Source organism: Lissotriton helveticus, chromosome 2_1 (genome assembly GCF_964261635.1).
Source record: "Lissotriton helveticus chromosome 2_1, aLisHel1.1, whole genome shotgun sequence".
Classification (NCBI taxonomy): Eukaryota; Metazoa; Chordata; class Amphibia; order Caudata; family Salamandridae; genus Lissotriton; species Lissotriton helveticus.
In genome coordinates this window covers 89947034-89964054 of record NC_136059.1, presented here as the reverse complement: position 1 = coordinate 89964054, position 17021 = coordinate 89947034, and positions in this window count along the sequence as shown.

Here is a 17021-nt window from a genome sequence, read left to right as displayed (position 1 = left end):
CCTGCAGCGTGGTGCCGCAAAACGGAGGGGAAGCCCTACTGCCCGGCCAGATTACCGCTTGGCTCCCCATTGCCGGCTGGTCTGGATCACCAGATGCGATCCCGCCTGGAATGAGCCTTGAGGCCCCAGGGGAGCTGTCATCGTTTTGCTCTGTGCTGTTCCGTGGAGTGCACTGTGGGGCCTGGCTTGTAGGAGAGGCCCAGCTGATAGTCTGTGGTTCCCCGACGTGAGCCTGAAGCGACCCACCAGGGTGAGTGCTGCTTGCCGCCCACTTAGGGCTCACAGAGGAGAAGTCTGGGTAGTGCTGGAGAGCAGAGCAGCAGGCGGCGGTGGCGCCAGGGCTCACCTCCCTTTGCTGGGTCTCAAGGGATTTGTGTGAAGGCACGGAAGGCCCAATTCGAAGGGGTTGGCTGGGCCCAGGTGCGCAACACCCATTGGACTCAGAGGGCTTCAGCCCCCCTGTCGTGTGTGTCAGCCCGGGATGAGACAGCTTCCCGGGCACACACACAGCCGCACCCGAGAACTTCACAGGTCTTTTAAAGACCTTTTGCTTGTTAATGAGGATTTGATGTTTCCCTCCCCTGCTTAGAGCCCCTGCAACTCCACTCTGGTTTTTGCTTGAAGAATCAGCCCCCCCACCCGTAATTTTTTCTTGGACCCCCCCAAAATTTGACTCTAGTTGCGCCTCTGGCTGGGCCTCTGATGCGTTTGGAGCTTTGTTTCATGCTAGATCGGTAGTAAGGAGGGTCAACAGAGAGCGAGACACCTTACAGAGTCGGAGCTCATTGGCATTGGGTCGTGGGCTATCATTGGCAATATTTCAGGGGCCCCAGATTGACACGAAAGGAGTGGTGCTTCTGGAGCCTTGTCCTGCATCAGCACGGCTGAAAGTGCAGCCTGGAGAGTGACTGGCGGCGGGTGGTAGTGCCTACAGAGATAGGCAGCGGGGGTGCTTTACATTCTTGTTCGGAGGCCACCTGGGGATCATGCACACCAACACCCCTATGTAATTTTCCTCCGCGAGTGAGGCGGCCCGGGACTTCATCATGGCGACGGTCAAAGGTAACAAGCATTGGCATAGCCAATAAGTCTCGCCTTTGGGACCTTTCTGTTTAGCCATTCAACACTTGATGTTGTTGCACCAAGGATATTGTGCTGGATAACTAAACACTTATAAGGTTCCAAAGGCGAGACCTATTGCCTATGCCAGTGGTTCCCAAACTTTTTTGACCCGTGGCTCCCTTGACTTAAGTGGCAGTTGGCCATGGCTCCCCACCGTTTTTTTTACCAGGGGGCAGGGGGAGGGGGATGGGGGGTGTAAGCACGACCTCGGGAGTACTTACTGTCGGCTTCCTAAAGTAATTGATACAATTCACAGCACAGTTTGCTGAAAGAAAGAAATCAATAAAATGTCCATAGGAACTTCAGTCACTTCAGAAAATCTTGAGCATGCACTTTAAAATGGCCTATCATCTATTAACAAAAATCAATATAGCATCCTGCTTCACTTCTACATTCCTCTTTCTTTGACTGTTCCATCCCAATGTGTGCACGAGTTTCCCCAGTCCAAAAACGCTGGAAAATTAAAATACTATATATGTGGCATGGCATGCTGTTGCCAACATTTATAAAATGCAGTCCAACGATGTAATAAGCTCCATGGAGCCCGCCTTTTTAGAGTAAAATTATTATTCAAATACCATGCTGATCTTCGCTCCAACCTCCGTTTTACACCCTTACCACCAGCATTATTTGTACTGTAAATTTCACAGTAAAAATAATGCTGGTGATACAGGTGTAAAACGGAGGTTGGGGCGAAGATCAGCATGGTATTTGAATAATGATTTTACTGTAAAAGGGAGAAGACTGAACTCACAACAGGAAAACCTGTTTCAAAAAGTGGATAAATAGGATTTTAAAGATACACAGTAAATATTTTGGATAAAACTAGTTATACATTCTAGAACAATCTCAAGCTCTGTGATACCCCATCATGTAAAAACTGGCCAGCTCCCCAATTCTCACACACTATCCTCACCCTTCATGTCTAACCTCATGATTGAGGAGGAGGAGATGTGGCCTAATAGCTAAAGATGCCAACTATCAACACCCTGTGATTCTGAGCTGGGCAAATCACTCTTAGCCCCACCCCTTCACCCCCCCATGCCTAAAAAAGCAGCCTGTAGTCTGGCACTCTTATCAAATGTTTGGTTATCATGTGAAGCATGAGTAAAAAGGCGGGTTCCACGGAGCTCATTACATCGTTGGACTGCATTTTATAATGTTGGCAACAGCATGGCAATGATAAGCAAGAGAGCCCTGCATGCGTTGATCCCATGCAACAGCATGCCAATGATAAGCAAGAGAGCCCTGCATGCGTTGATCCCATGCAACAGCATGGCAATGATAAGCAAGAGAGCCCTGCATGCGGTGATCCCATGCAACAGCATGGCAATGATAAGCAAGAGAGCCCTGCGTGCGTTGATCCCATGCAACAGCATGGCAATGATAAGCAAGAGAGCCCTGCGTGCGTTGATCCCATGCAACAGCATGGCAATGATAAGCAAGAGAGCCCTGCATGCGTTGATCCCATGCAACAGCATGCCAATGATAAGCAAGAGAGCCCTGCATGCGTTGATCCCATGCAACAGCATGGCAATGATAAGCAAGAGAGCCCTGCATGCGGTGATCCCATGCAACAGCATGGCAGTGATAAGCAAGAGAGCCCTGCATGCGTTGATCCCATGCAACAGCATGGCAGTGATAAGCAAGAGAGCCCTGCATGCGTTGATCCCATGCAACAGCATGGCAATGATAAGCAAGAGAGCCCTGCATGCGTTGATCCCATGCAACAGCATGGCAATGATAAGCAAGAGAGCCCTGCATGCGTTGATCCCATGCAACAGCATGGCAATGATAAGCAAGAGAGCCCTGCATGCGTTGATCCCATGCAACAGCATGGCAATGATAAGCAAGAGAGCCCTGCATGCGTTGATCCCATGCAACAGCATGGCAATGATAAGCAAGAGAGCCCTGCATGCGTTGATCCCATGCAACAGCATGGCAATGATAAGCAAGAGAGCCCTGCATGCGTTGATCCCATGCAACAGCATGCCATGCCATGCCACATATAGAGTATTTTAATTTTCCAGCTTGTGTGCACGAGTTTACCCAGAAAGCTGGAAAATTAAAACTCTGTACTTTTTGCTACACTGCCTTTCCTTGACTCTCGATATAATCCAGCATTTCTTTGACTTTCCCAACACTCCAGCATTTCTGGGACTCACCAGCATTTCCAAAACTCTCCCTACTCTCCAGAACTTCCTTCCCTGACGCACGCTACATTTCAGACTTTCCATGATTCTCTCTACACTGCCACATTTCTGGACTCCTCCACACTCGAGCGTTTCCAGGCCCCCATGCCCACTGTACCATTTCCCTGTCTCTGTCCACTCAAACATTTCCATAACTCTCGCTGCACTCTAGCATTTACCATAACCTTACTCACTGTAAACTTTCATATGATGTTACCTGCCCTGTTAGTGTTCCCATTATTTTGGACTCGGCTTTTAATTGGTGGAAGCACGTTGGTACATCTTTTCTTCAGAGCAGTAAATCACCTGACGAAATGAACTAGGATCTACAATTTTAAACTAAGTGTTTTTTTCATAATATAGTGAGGTGTGTATATTACTACTATTTATAACTCTTTGAAAAAAGGCAGCACACATCAACTAACATTACTTTTTTTAGATCCATCCGGACTTTTGCTGTAAAATATTGCTCCTTTACAATATGAGATTTACTTAATTGTGAGGATTTCGCACAGTGAGCTCTGTTGTTGCAACATTCACTGCACCAATTCTTTCGGCTCGTTATCCACCCAAGAACACAATAAACACAGGCCCCTGCAATCTTTAACACTCACTCCGTGCAGCCCGCCTTGTTTCAGTAGAATTATTAATCAAACGCCATGCCGATGTTCGGCACAATCACCGTTTTACACCTGTATCACCAGCACTATAAAAATAATGCTGGTGATACGAGTGTGAAACGGAGGTTGTTTGATTAATAATTCTACTCATGTGGAGAACAATGAATCGATGATCATGACCGTGACCGTTTGCTCTGTTTTTTTAAACATCAATGTCACAGTACAAAAGCGGGCGCCACGGAGTGATTTAAAATTAAACTTTGTTAAAGGCAGGCAGTGAAAGTCAAACACAAAACTTAGTACTGAGTGTAACAGCTAACATTAGATGTGATGGAGAGGCTCCCACGAGACACGGCGGACAGCAACAACGCACGCACCTGAAATGGTCAGCGCTGCGTGTAAAATGGAGTCTGTCTAGGACTATGCCTTCGCGCAAGAATTCACTGTCCACACCTCTTTTAGGAGCAAGAAAGGCCACTTTATTTTAAGACAGGTGCATCATAAATTTCGTAAACACATTCATTATTTATTTATTTACCATAATTCAACTCTACAGTGAGCCTACGAAACCTAAATCCCAAAACCCCGAACTAACTCTTGCCTACTACCCCTAGTACTACCCAAAGAGCTACCCTTCAGGATGGCCAACCCGCTCCAGGCTGCCCACCCCACTAGCAAAAACCCGCCTCTTAAAAGAACAAAGACACCTGCCCTAACAGTGGCAAACCTACAAAACAAAGCAGCACCTAAAGCGCCGCAAAAATAAAAACCCAGAAAATAAAATAAAAAAGATAAAACAATAAAAAAGAGGGAGGGTGGGTGGGGCAAAACAAAACCTCCCTTCTAGCTTCCCGCCACGCAATTCCCAACCGCCAGCCTGCCTCCCTTATATCTCCTCCCCTAATCAGTCCCCACCTGTTGTCCTGCCTCTCGCGCGAACATACCCAGGAAGAGACCGGCTCGCGCCTAGCTCTCCCTGGGTCCCCCCTCGCGCAAGAATTCACTGTCCACACCTCTTTTAGGAGCAAGAAAGGCCACTTTATTTTAAGACAGGTGCATCATAAATTTCGTAAACACATTCATTATTTATTTATTTACCATAATTCAACTCTACAGTGAGCCTACGAAACCTAAATCCCAAAACCCCGAACTAACTCTTGCCTACTACCCCTAGTACTACCCAAAGAGCTACCCTTCAGGATGGCCAACCCGCTCCAGGCTGCCCACCCCACTAGCAAAAACCCGCCACCCAGGAAAACCTTTAGCGTTTTCCTGCCCCACCTAAAATTGGAAAGGAAGGAGCACACCACAACTGCACCTGAAGAACTTTGCTAATCAACTCCCTGAGCTCCAAAAGGTAAAAAGAAATGCCCAATGAAGACAGATGTACACCATCCTCACAGAATAAATGCTGTTCAGAGACTTTTAAATGGTAATGATCCAAACTGTAGATACCCAAATAGTGACAAAAAAGTCGCATTGTTCTATTAACTTTCCGTCGAGCCTTTTCCAGGGCGGAATGGTTCCTCGCCCCACGCCAGTGCAAACGAGGCACAAACTCAGTCCATATCAGCATGGTGCTCACCCATGTGGTCTTGATGATTTCCAGGTCTTGCTTCATTAATTTCAACAAAGTCAAGCCCGAGAGTGAAACTAAGTCATTTTCGCCCAAATGCAGCACCAGGAGATCCGGAGGGCCCCCCAAACACTGTGAAACCAAAGCAGCCAAGGCGGGAAAAAGCCCACCCCAGCGCATACCCCCCGTTCCATGCCAGGAAACTTCGTGCGTCATGCTGTTTAAACCAAGTGATCTCCCACAAAGCTGACTGGCAGCGGCTAAAGCTGCCCGTTTAACAAAAGAGTGCCCCAATATCCACACCCGTCTCTTGGATCCGGCGACTGAGGGCCAAGGACCTAGGAGAAAAAGAAATGTTAGGCAAGCAAAAATGTACTATTTTCTCACATATTTTTCACAGCACTTGGAACGCCACCGTCCAATACGACGAATTTGTGACCAATCCCACCCCAACCTAGCGGCCTCCGTCGCCGCACCGATTCTAAAGGAATGGGTACCAAATTGAACAGGATCCCTCCCCAGGCGCAACAAAACCTTGCGTAATACAGCCAACAATTGAGATGCAACTATGGGACTACCATCAGCATGACAGAAAATGGGCCCCTGGAAAAAATGCTGGGAGGACACAAAAACTACCCATTCTCCTACCGGGCAACATGCAGAGACACCACTCCTGCCCAGGAACACCCACTTACCCCTCCCCATCTGGTCGGTTTTGGACGCCCGCAGCCACAGCCGCACTCTGTCACTTTCCAACACCACCTCACTGCTGGTCATACCCACCCTACCCCGCAGCCCCAACAACTCTGATGCCCGAAATGCCCCAAAGAACAACCAAACAAAACATAAACGAAATTTGGCACACTCAAAAGCATCATGGCAACACACCTCCAATTCCGTCAACATCAACTGGAGCAAATCAAAAGTCACCGGCTGCCGGAGCTGTTGACCACCAGCCCGAAGCCTAGACAAACCTTTCAACACTTTACGAACCAACACCCCCCCAACAGGATCCCTCCCCCACCAAAGCTGCCCATAAAAAGAAACCCCAGCCAACTTGCCAGAAATGGTTGTGGGCGATAGGCCCTTGTCCGCCAAATGTAAAACAAACTGTAAGATGCATTGTTCATCTGATAACCCGGCCCTGATTGGCCCCGTCAAATCCTTACCAAACTGCAGAAACTCATGCCAGGCCTTCACATAACCCCGCCTTGTGGAGTCAGCCACTGAATGTTCGACCAATTGGTGTACCCTCAATCCCCCAGGTCCCATACGTACTGTGGGATCGCCGTTGGTTCCAGGTCCGCCCCAGGAGCCAATTTGCGGAATTCGGACCACTGAAAGCGAGACAAAGAGTCAGCGATGCAATTAGAAGTGCCAGGAACATGCCGTGCTTTAAAGACAATATTCAATTGCAGACACCGCAGCATGAATGCGCGCAGGAGCCGCAAAACACGCAAGTCACGAGCCTTCTGTTGATTGACAAGGTGGACTACTGCCATATTGTCCACATGAAACAAGACGGAGCGATTCTGAAACTCCTCCCCCCAGAGATACAAAGCAACCAGCAGCGGGAAAAGCTCCAGAAACGCTATGCTGCGACCTTGTTCCTTCCAATGCACCGGCCAGCCGGCCGCGCACCATCGACCTTCCCAAAATACACCGAATCCGTGAGCTCCCGACGCATCCGTGAACAACTGGACTTGCCACACCATGTCCTCATCCGCAAAAAACAAGGACACGCCATTGAAATCCTGCAGGAAACGAAGCCATACAGTCAAATCGGCACGCACAGCGGTGGTAATGCGCACCCGATGATGGGGAAGGCTTGCGCCGGACATTGAAAGACCCAGACGTCTACAGAATGTCCTGCCCGCCCGAACAACCCGGCAAGCAAAATTGAGGTACCCCAAAAGCTTCTGGACGGTCCTCAAAACAACTTTCCGCTCCCCCAACACCAAATGTATGAAGGCAGACATTTCCCGCACTTTAGCCGCAGGCAATCTCGCCACCATAGACAAGGTATCAATTTCAATCCCTAAGAAAGTCAGGGATGTACAGGGACCTTCTGTCTTATCCGGCGCCAATGGAACGCCCAATTCCTCCGCCAGAGCCTGAAAGATGGTCAAAGCCGACTGACACTGCCCAGAGTGACCCTCACCAATGAAAAGAAAATCATCAAGGTAATGACAGACCAGGACGTGGCCACTGACAAAAGTGAAGCGCCACTGCAGAAATGTACTGAATGTCTCGAAAAGGGAGCATGACACTGAACAGCCCATGGGCAACACCCTATCAACGTAGAAACTACCATCAAAATGCATGCCCAGAAGACTGAAATCCCAAGGATGGATGGGCAATAGCCGGAAAGCCGACTGAATGTCGCTCTTTGCCAGCAAAGCCCCAACACCAGCCGTGCGCACGAGCCGTAAGGCATCGTCCACTGAAGCATAATTGACAGTTGAGTCAGCCGGATCAATAAAATCGTTAATGGATGCACCCTCGGGCCATGACAGGTGATGGATAAGGCGAAACTCCCCCTCCGCCTTCTTGGGGACCACACCCAGAGGCGAGACGATCAAGTCAGGAAGAGGACAAGTCAAAAAAGGACCAGCAATCCGACCCGCTGCAAGCTCGGCATCCAGCTTTTTCCGTACAACATGGGGACTCTCTTTCACAGACTTCAAATTGTCAGACCACCTACCCACCCTGGGTCCCTGATACCCAATCCGAAACCCAATTCTGAAACCCCAAGACAAAATCTTAGCAGCCTCAAAATCAGGATACTCCACCAACCAGAGATCCAGAACATCTTGCTTAATAGGAGTAGGAGCCCTTGTAAACAGCGTGCTGAGGCTGTCCCCTACCCCCTGAACCCCGTCCTTGATCACCAAAGCGCTGGCCGGGAAAACACTGGGTGAGCGCATGCTTTCCCCCACACTGTGAACACTCATGCTTATACCTGCAAGCTGGTCGGTTACAGGAACCCCTGTTAAAATGCCAGCATGTGCCAGAGGAGGATGATTGACCTCTGCCCCAAACCCCCGCCCCAGACTGAGCGGGGCGAGCTGGAAAGGGCCGATAATACACTGGCTGCCCGCTAGCCGTGTGGGTCGTAGCAGGCGGGTGAGCCGATGCCATCCACTGTAGCCACAATTCGGAATCAACCTCACCCCACGAACGCTCAGGAAAAGCACTCATGCGCGCCCTGAATTCGTCATCATAGGACAACCAGGCAAAGCCTCCAAAATAACTGTGAGCTTTGCGAATGACATCGGCATATTTAAACATGTCTATCGCCTTGCCCGGAGGACGTTGGCAATAAACGCTGGCATAGATAAGAAAGGCCGAAGTCCAATTCTCTATCGACTTCGGAACACGAGGCCTCCGAGCCAATTCTAATTCCTCCTCCTTTGACCCTTCTTTAGCTTGGACATCTCTATGTAGAAGCCGAAAAACATCCACAAATGCACCAGACCATATGAGATTCTTAGTTTTTTCGGACAAATGAGACCCCAAAGGCATCCCCACCCCAGAATAAGGCAGTTTCTTAGGTAGGATACTATCCTCCGTAACATGAGTGGCAGCCGCCCCCCCAGTCCCTGCTGTAGAAACATCCCTTGCAATTTGCACATTAGAAACATTCGAAATCACCGGCCGCTCAAGCCTCGGTGCCAGAGCGACTCGCTCAACAACAACCCCATCACCCGTACCAACAGATCTTGTACTCTTAACAGGGAGACTCTCCCTGGGTTGCCACACAGACCACCACCCATCCTTACCTCTTGGCAACTGCTCCGACTGTGAGTGAACAGCCACACGATCCCCTTGATAAGGTCCAGACCTCACCGCCCCTCGTACTGTTGCACGGTCCGCACGAGATGCCTGCAAAACACGAGAAACAGTGGGTTGCCCCAACCCACCCCCCAGGGCCCGTGCTGCCAAAAGCCCAACATCATTGTCCCTCAATTCCCCTTCTTCCAAATCATCACCATGAAAATTCCCACCGAAAGCTTCGTCAGAAAATGCAACTTGCGCACTGCCACTGGGCATAGCCCCATCACCAATACCCCCATCATAAAACTGCCAGTCAATATTCTGAAAGCTGTGTGCACTGAAAGCTGTAGAAGAGAAATCCGCTCCAGATAACTCCCCTGTAAGCCCACCACTGGAAACAGCCGTGTGGACAGTTCCCGGGCCCGCAGAAACAGCCAACAGCCGCCCAGCCGGAGGCGCAGATTGAAAACTGCGGCCGCTCAAGCCAGACAAGGAAGAGGTCGCAAAACCATCCTCCCTCGGAGCGGACTCGCCATCCCCCCCCGATGGATGACACACCGACGCCAGACCATTGGCACCACCCGACCCAGTCGCAGGACCTCCCTGAAGGCCACCTGGCCGACCCCTAGGGACCGGGAACAGAGCTTGCCCAGGAACCTGAGGCGCCCCCCTGGGTACCAAACCCATCCCACCAGGGGCCAAGGGCGGGGGGGGGCAGAATGGGGGCCAGGCGCACCGGGGGCCGAAGACGTGGTGGCCGGGGGGGGCAGTGTGCGAGGTGCAGCACCCGCTGGGACTAAAACAGAAGCATGGGTAGGAGCCTCAGTGGGGGAGTATGTAGGCAGCGCGGCAGTATGGGGCCCAAAATCCGCACCGCCCAGTGGTGGGGGGCCAACAGTGTGGGGGGGGGCAGGACCAGGCACCGGCGTGGCGGGGGAGAGCAGGAAACATTGCCCATTCAGCCATAAGTACGGGGAAACCCCCTCCGGCAGGGGGGGCACTGGAGTGAGAGAGTCTACATGCTCTGCAGCAGGGAGAGGGGGCTGCGTGTGCCCGTGCAAATCCAGGCTCCGCCCCCGCTTAGGTTTGGGACCCGCCTGTGGCTTCCCAGGCTTCCCCGGGGCGAGGCCGCCTGAGCGCGGAGCCAGCCGGCCCACAGAACGCCCCCGCCTCCCCCCGGGCGCCCCACGTGGACCAGCACTGAATAACGGTAAAGCACATACCTGCTGGAGGGCGCCCGGGGCACACGGCGGGGGCTCCACAGCTGCGGGGGGCAGGACAGGCATAGGCCCTTCCGCCGGCATGGCCGCCTCGCCGTCTTCCTCCTCCGCCGGGCCTGGGGACAGACACGCCATCACCGCCCTGGACACACCCTCCGCAGCCCTGCGAGGGGGGCGGGCCATTCCGACCCACGCCTCCGCCGGGACACCCGGCCGCAGCAGGTCCTCACGCCCTGCCTCGCAGAGTATCTGCACGGCCCGCCGAACCTCCGCTGCTTCCTCCATGGAGCCAGGGAAAAGGAAACACACGCGCGCCGCAAAACAAAACCTCCCTTCTAGCTTCCCGCCACGCAATTCCCAACCGCCAGCCTGCCTCCCTTATATCTCCTCCCCTAATCAGTCCCCACCTGTTGTCCTGCCTCTCGCGCGAACATACCCAGGAAGAGACCGGCTCGCGCCTAGCTCTCCCTGGGTCCCCCCGTGAAAGCCCGGACTTCCAACGACGCGCGTATACGGACGCAAGTTTCGCACCAGTACTCTTGGGCCAAACCATGTTCACTGAATGTGCAGGGGGCACGTCATTTACAGCCGAACCTCCACAAAACGTCACTTTCCCACAACGTGCGCGCGGCGCCCCTGGCATCTCATGGCGGCGCACCGGGGTGCCGCGGCGCACAGTTTGGGAACCATGGGCCTATGCCAATGCTTGTTATTCTTATTTTACATCAATTCTCTCAATAGATCTTTGGGGCACGTACTAAAGATATTCTGTGAATCGGTTTGCATGTAGTTCCGGTTCTATTATATGCAGATGGTACTGTTCTTTTAGGGTTAACAGCAAACGGCCTCCAAAGTCTTTTAGGCGGTTTAAAATCATTTAATGAGTAGTCTTAGCCTTAAGGTAAGTCATCAAAAATCCTATATTATGTAATGCGGTCCTAAATCTACTGAAACAAAAACAAATATCTATTCGGGGGACGATTGCGAAAAGTATCCTCCTTAAACTATGTGGGCCTCTTAATCAGTATGAATGGGTCCTGGGAGTGTGTAATCAACCAGCAAATACAAAAGATGGGCTCTGCTGGGAAAATATTTTGATTTGCAAACACATTGGGCCATAAACCATTTTAGGGAATGATCCAGCTATATAAAAGTAAATGTTTGTCCCTGGGTGTTTGTGGAGCAGGAGTATGGGGCTACATAACCCCTGGGAAATTGAGGACGATGGAAAACATGTTTTTAGCTAGACTTTTAGCTTCACCAAATCAACCTCGACTCTCATTACACATGCGGAAGCAGGGGTTTGTTTTGTGGTGGACTCTATCAATATAGCTCCGCTGCTATTGTGGTTAAAACTCTGGAATACCACCAGTGCTGTTCTATCAAGGGAAGTTCTGATTGATTCTTTAAATCTTATAAATGTGAATGCTATCCCATGGCTGGCTTATGTAAACAAGCATTTGCAATGCAATAGGTTTCGCATTTACGCAAGTTTAAGCTATTGCCATTGTAAATGACAATGCCTTTTATTTATGTTTTAAAAACAAAAACAAACATAAAAGGCATTGTTATTTGCAATGTCAATAGCTCAAACTCACGTAAATGCGAGACCTATTGCATTGCAAATGCTTGTTTTTTTCTTATCCCTGAATTACCTCCTATATCTTTCTTTTTGGCAAACGACTGAGGGACCCTAACTCCCTTGGCACTTTCCAAAGTAAAGACTTCTACTTCAAAAGGCCATTCCCTTTGGATGGATCATGAGAGGGGAGGCAACAAATTGCTGCCCTACCCTTTGTATCAAAGGGAGTAGCCCCCTCAACTCTCTTTGGTAGAGCCCTGGCTGATGGCAATGGTTTGGGTACTTAATGGGAGCTGCTCTGTGGTCTATTCACGTAAATTTAAGTCCAGAGGTTTGGGGCCGACCGGGTCCTTTTGTATTTATAGTTTTTTAATAAATGTAATAAATGTAATGTTTGTGACAATACACACAACAATTACTGGTGAAATTCCATGTAAACATTAGCTTATGTGGCTAAAGATAAAAGGCCTAACCCTTGCACCTATGTTATGCTTAACCTTCACCATTTGCAAAATGTTTCGGTGTTGGGGGGATTATGTTACCCCTTCTAAACAAATGTTCTTGACCCGGAGCACTGTATCTTCCATATTATGTTTTTTGCGGTCGTCAGGTCATGTTGATTAACACCGGCATAACGTACTATTGTATGGCACTGACCGCACCGCTGGCCTTTGGAAATTACTACCATTACAATACCTACTAGCTCTTGCCACATATATGCCAGTTTTAATTGTATTATTGGGCCATAAGATCGCTTTCAACATATGTTCCTGTTTTAAATGTATAAGTGGGTTGTATGTCCCTTTTTTGCTAGGATACAGGCCTTCTTACTTGCTACCCTTAATGTGGGGTGTACCTGTTAAGGACGATATTTTCAGTTCATATATTCTCTCGTAACCTACGTTTCAGGTTAGACTGTTCTTGCAATTTTCCTTGTATATGAGGTGTTGTGGCTCCTGCTCATTTGATATGTATGATAAATCTGTATTCACAATGGTGGCTAACGCCATACAATCATCCTTGCTAGGTATTTGGACGAATGCAACTAATAGCCATTGACAAAGCCAATTGCCCTGACTTGTAGGTATGTTGTATCATATCTGGATGCAATGACAGAAACAGCAAAATACAAGTTGGGCTGCACACTATGCTAAGCACAGATGTTTAGCTTAAGAGTTAAACCAAACCCGTAATTACATTGACCACGCCCTTTTGAGAGATGTCCCCTCCTCCCCCAGTTTTTTCATACCACTTAAAGCCCTGAGTAAACCCACTGTAAGCGATGCGCTTTTACCGCAACACTGGTGTGGAAATTCAGCCGCCATTCATAGACAAACGTTAACTATTCCTATCAAATGGCTGCTGTCGCATTTACCTTTGGCATAGCTGTTTTGTGCGTAACTCGCAGACGGGTCCCAAAGGAGCGAGGGTGCCTGGCGCAGTCTTTTCATATTCACTGCATAATGGAATCATAACTGGCGGCCCGCTGTCGGATTAATGAGTCCTGCACAGTGGGACTACCCAGGGCACAGCGACCTCCGCGTTAACAGCGGTTTGTGTTCCAAATATCTCTGCTGGAGGAAGGTTTGTTAAAAAGACGTCGACGAAGCGATACAGCACTATTCTAATACATCTCACTGAAACAAAGACGAAGGGGCGAAGATGGCGTTTAGATTGCAGCGCTCTTTAGGACTGACAAAATCAAAGGAGAGTGTGTAAAAGCGGAGAGCAACCGCATCTATGCAAAGCACGGCACAATTCCTAAACAAGTCAGGTCCCGGGCCGTGCTGTGATTGGCTGACGTCACGGGGGTGTCCCGGGCCGGCAGCCAATCACAGCGCGGCCCGGGAAATGACGTCACTTAGGTGTCCCGGGCCTGCAGCCAATCACAGCGCGGCCCGGGACACACTGCAACAAGGGGCTCATAGAGAACGTGTTTACAAATTTGAAACATTACCCTAAAAAATGCTTAGCACTGAGAACTCATGTAAAATACGAACATGCTTTTACAGAAAAAAAGACAGAAAAACTTTGTTATGAGAAACTAAATCTTAAAAAGTTTTGTGCTTCGGTTCTTGGATTGCAAAGGTAAATCAAAGTTGTTCCGAGGATAAAGAAACTGTATTTCAAGTGGGATAAAGCTGTAAATATTTTAACTGCTGAAGGGAACGACTACATTTTTCTTGAAACTCCAGGAACTTTGGTCAAGTTACAAAATCAAAGGAGAGTGTGTAAAAGCGGAGAGCAACCGCATCCATGCAAAGCAGGGCACAATTCCTAAACAAGTCAGGTCCCGGGCCGCGCTGTGATTGGCTGACGTCACGGGGGTGTCCCGGGCCGGCAGCCAATCACAGCGCGGCCCGGGAATGACGTCACGGGGGTGTCCCGGGCCGGCAGCCAATCGCAGCGCGGCCCGGGACAAAGGGGCGGGGCTTAAAAAAAGCACCAGAAACGCCCCCGAATCGCGTTTTCGAGAGAAAACGCGATTGACAGCCTCTGCCTCCCAATGGCTAGCCTCCATTTATGGAGCTAGCCAATTGGAAACAGAGGCTGTCCTAACCTCACTATTAAAAACAACAGATTTCGATCTGGGAGGGGCTTCGCCCCTCGCCAGGTTACGAAACCTAAAAAAACTTTTACACATTGGGTCTGACTGATCGTTTTAATCTCCCTGAAAAAATAGGACCTTAGACAAAGAAAAGGGTGAACACCTTTTTTTTCATACTGTGAAGAGGACAGGATAATACATCGCTTGATTCAAGTTCCAGCATAGATTCTACTTGTCAAGGCTGAGATGAAATGTAATTTATCTTTTAGTTGCCTTTCCCATGGCTGGTTTTTGGGTTACTTCTTTTTCTAAATGTACGTGTGATGTGTTTTCAACCCAAACAACTGTACATTTTATACTATTTTGAACATTGTATCTTAAGTTAAGGGTTCGATTTTTACGCCCTAGCCTGTACAAGCACTTTTCCTCACATAAAGAAGGCCTTGGATATATCCAATCTTTAGCCTCACCTGAAATCTGTATGGCCTCACTTAATTAGATCACTGCTGCTATAAAACTTAGGAAACATTATGCAATGTAAAAGTTTACATTCAGTTTTTTATCTTCTTAAAGGAATACCAAATATTTGACTGTTATTTTACTAACCGTAGCAAACTGTTTTGCTATCTCAACTGTGCATTGTATTTTAATCTCCCCGCTGTATGGATGGTTTAGGCCACATTGATCTTATGAACTGCCTAGTATTTTACACAACCATATCTTGCTGCTAGTGAACATATGAAATGTTCTTGTTATAAACATGATCTTACTGTAGTCCGTGGAAAGACAGTTATATATTTTATATATTGTATTTTTGGTTCTGTTATGTACTTTTAAATGTGATTATGGTTTTTAATGTATGTGCTTTTATGACCATTTTTGGTGGAATAAAGACTTATTGATTGACAGCCAACATCAGGTATAGTTTTCACAATTCTAATCCATACCATAAATAACAGTAACAGAAGCAGTGCTCTGTTGCTGAGCGTAGACTTACAGTTCTTAGGCAGTAGTTTTACTTCAGTCTGTAAAACAGAGAGCGACATAGTAGTGGGAAAGAAGGAGTGGAATATATATACGAAGAGGGAGAGACAGAAGGTAGGAACAAGAGAGTGAACACTGAGAAAAGCAAGTGAGTGTCCGCCAGCTGAGAGAGAATGGATGGTGAAAAGAATCACAGAAAAAGCGAAAAACAGATACAGAAAGATGATGAGGGTACAAGAGAGAAGCACGAAGAGGAAACAGGTAGAAGGCACACAAAAGGTGAGGTAGAGAAAATGTGGTAGAGAGAGGGAGAGTCTAATGGCACGAGTAGAAGAAGCAAATAGAGAAAAGTGAAAGTGAGAGAGAAAGAGGTTCAAAAGAGTGTGAACAGAGAGATTATGCATTTGTGCAAATTGTAACTTGCAGGTCACAGATTTCAATTCCAGCAGCAAACTTTTTTAAGAGAGCTCATGTTGATTTTGTGTGTAGAGCTCTTCTTGAGAGTCTTGCCCAAAAGTCGAATAGGGTAGGAAAAACAGCCGCTCCTGAGGGAGGAATCCTGGAAGGTGCAGAGGTAGTTTTCTCAGGTGGGGACAGACGGTCACCTTTGGGATAGGTAGAGGGCCCTGGTGGGGAGGGGGGTAAGGACACACGGAGATGAGGATGCATGCAGTCCGGGGAGGCTAGGAGGCAAAAGTAACAGCGCATGAAAGTAGGTGGGGTGCGGGTAGTCTTGGGAAAAAGGTGTTCTACATCTAAGCTGAGCAGCAGGGCGCGGCTGCACCCGCGGCTTAGCCCAAGAACCACCTGGTGGGCCTCACAGCAGCGCGCATTGAGGACTGCACTGCCTCCTGCGCAAAGTCATTTGGCAGCAGTAGTGGAACAAGGTGTGGGAAAGAGCACATCCATGAGTAGTGGAGGCGAGAGTTGTAGTGCTTGCCACAAGCCTGGGGCTTGATTGGGCAACAGGGAGGTTGGAGTAGGCACATAGAGGTGGGTTACGGAGGGCAGCCAAGATCTCATATAAAAGCGCATCAATACCGGAGTCGGGTGCCTAAGGAACAGGAAGCAAGGGGTCTAATTACAAAGTTAAGGGGGGTATTAGCCTGCCCAGAAGGAGGATCTCGGCATAGATCAACATCCTGTGATTCTGGGCAGATTAATAAATCTTGTTGGAGTACCAGACAAAAGAGATTGTCCTGGTGTGACGCAATGGGTGCTCACATTAAAGCGCATCAATACCGGAGTCGGGTTATGGGGGGGAGGCAAAGGCGCACGGGAGTACAGGGGGCCCTCAGTTCGGAGCCTAAGGAAGAGGAAGCAAGCGGTCTAATTACAAAGCTGTGGGGGGGTATTAGCCGGCCCAGGAGGAGGAATTTAAGATAAAGAGGACGGGGTGC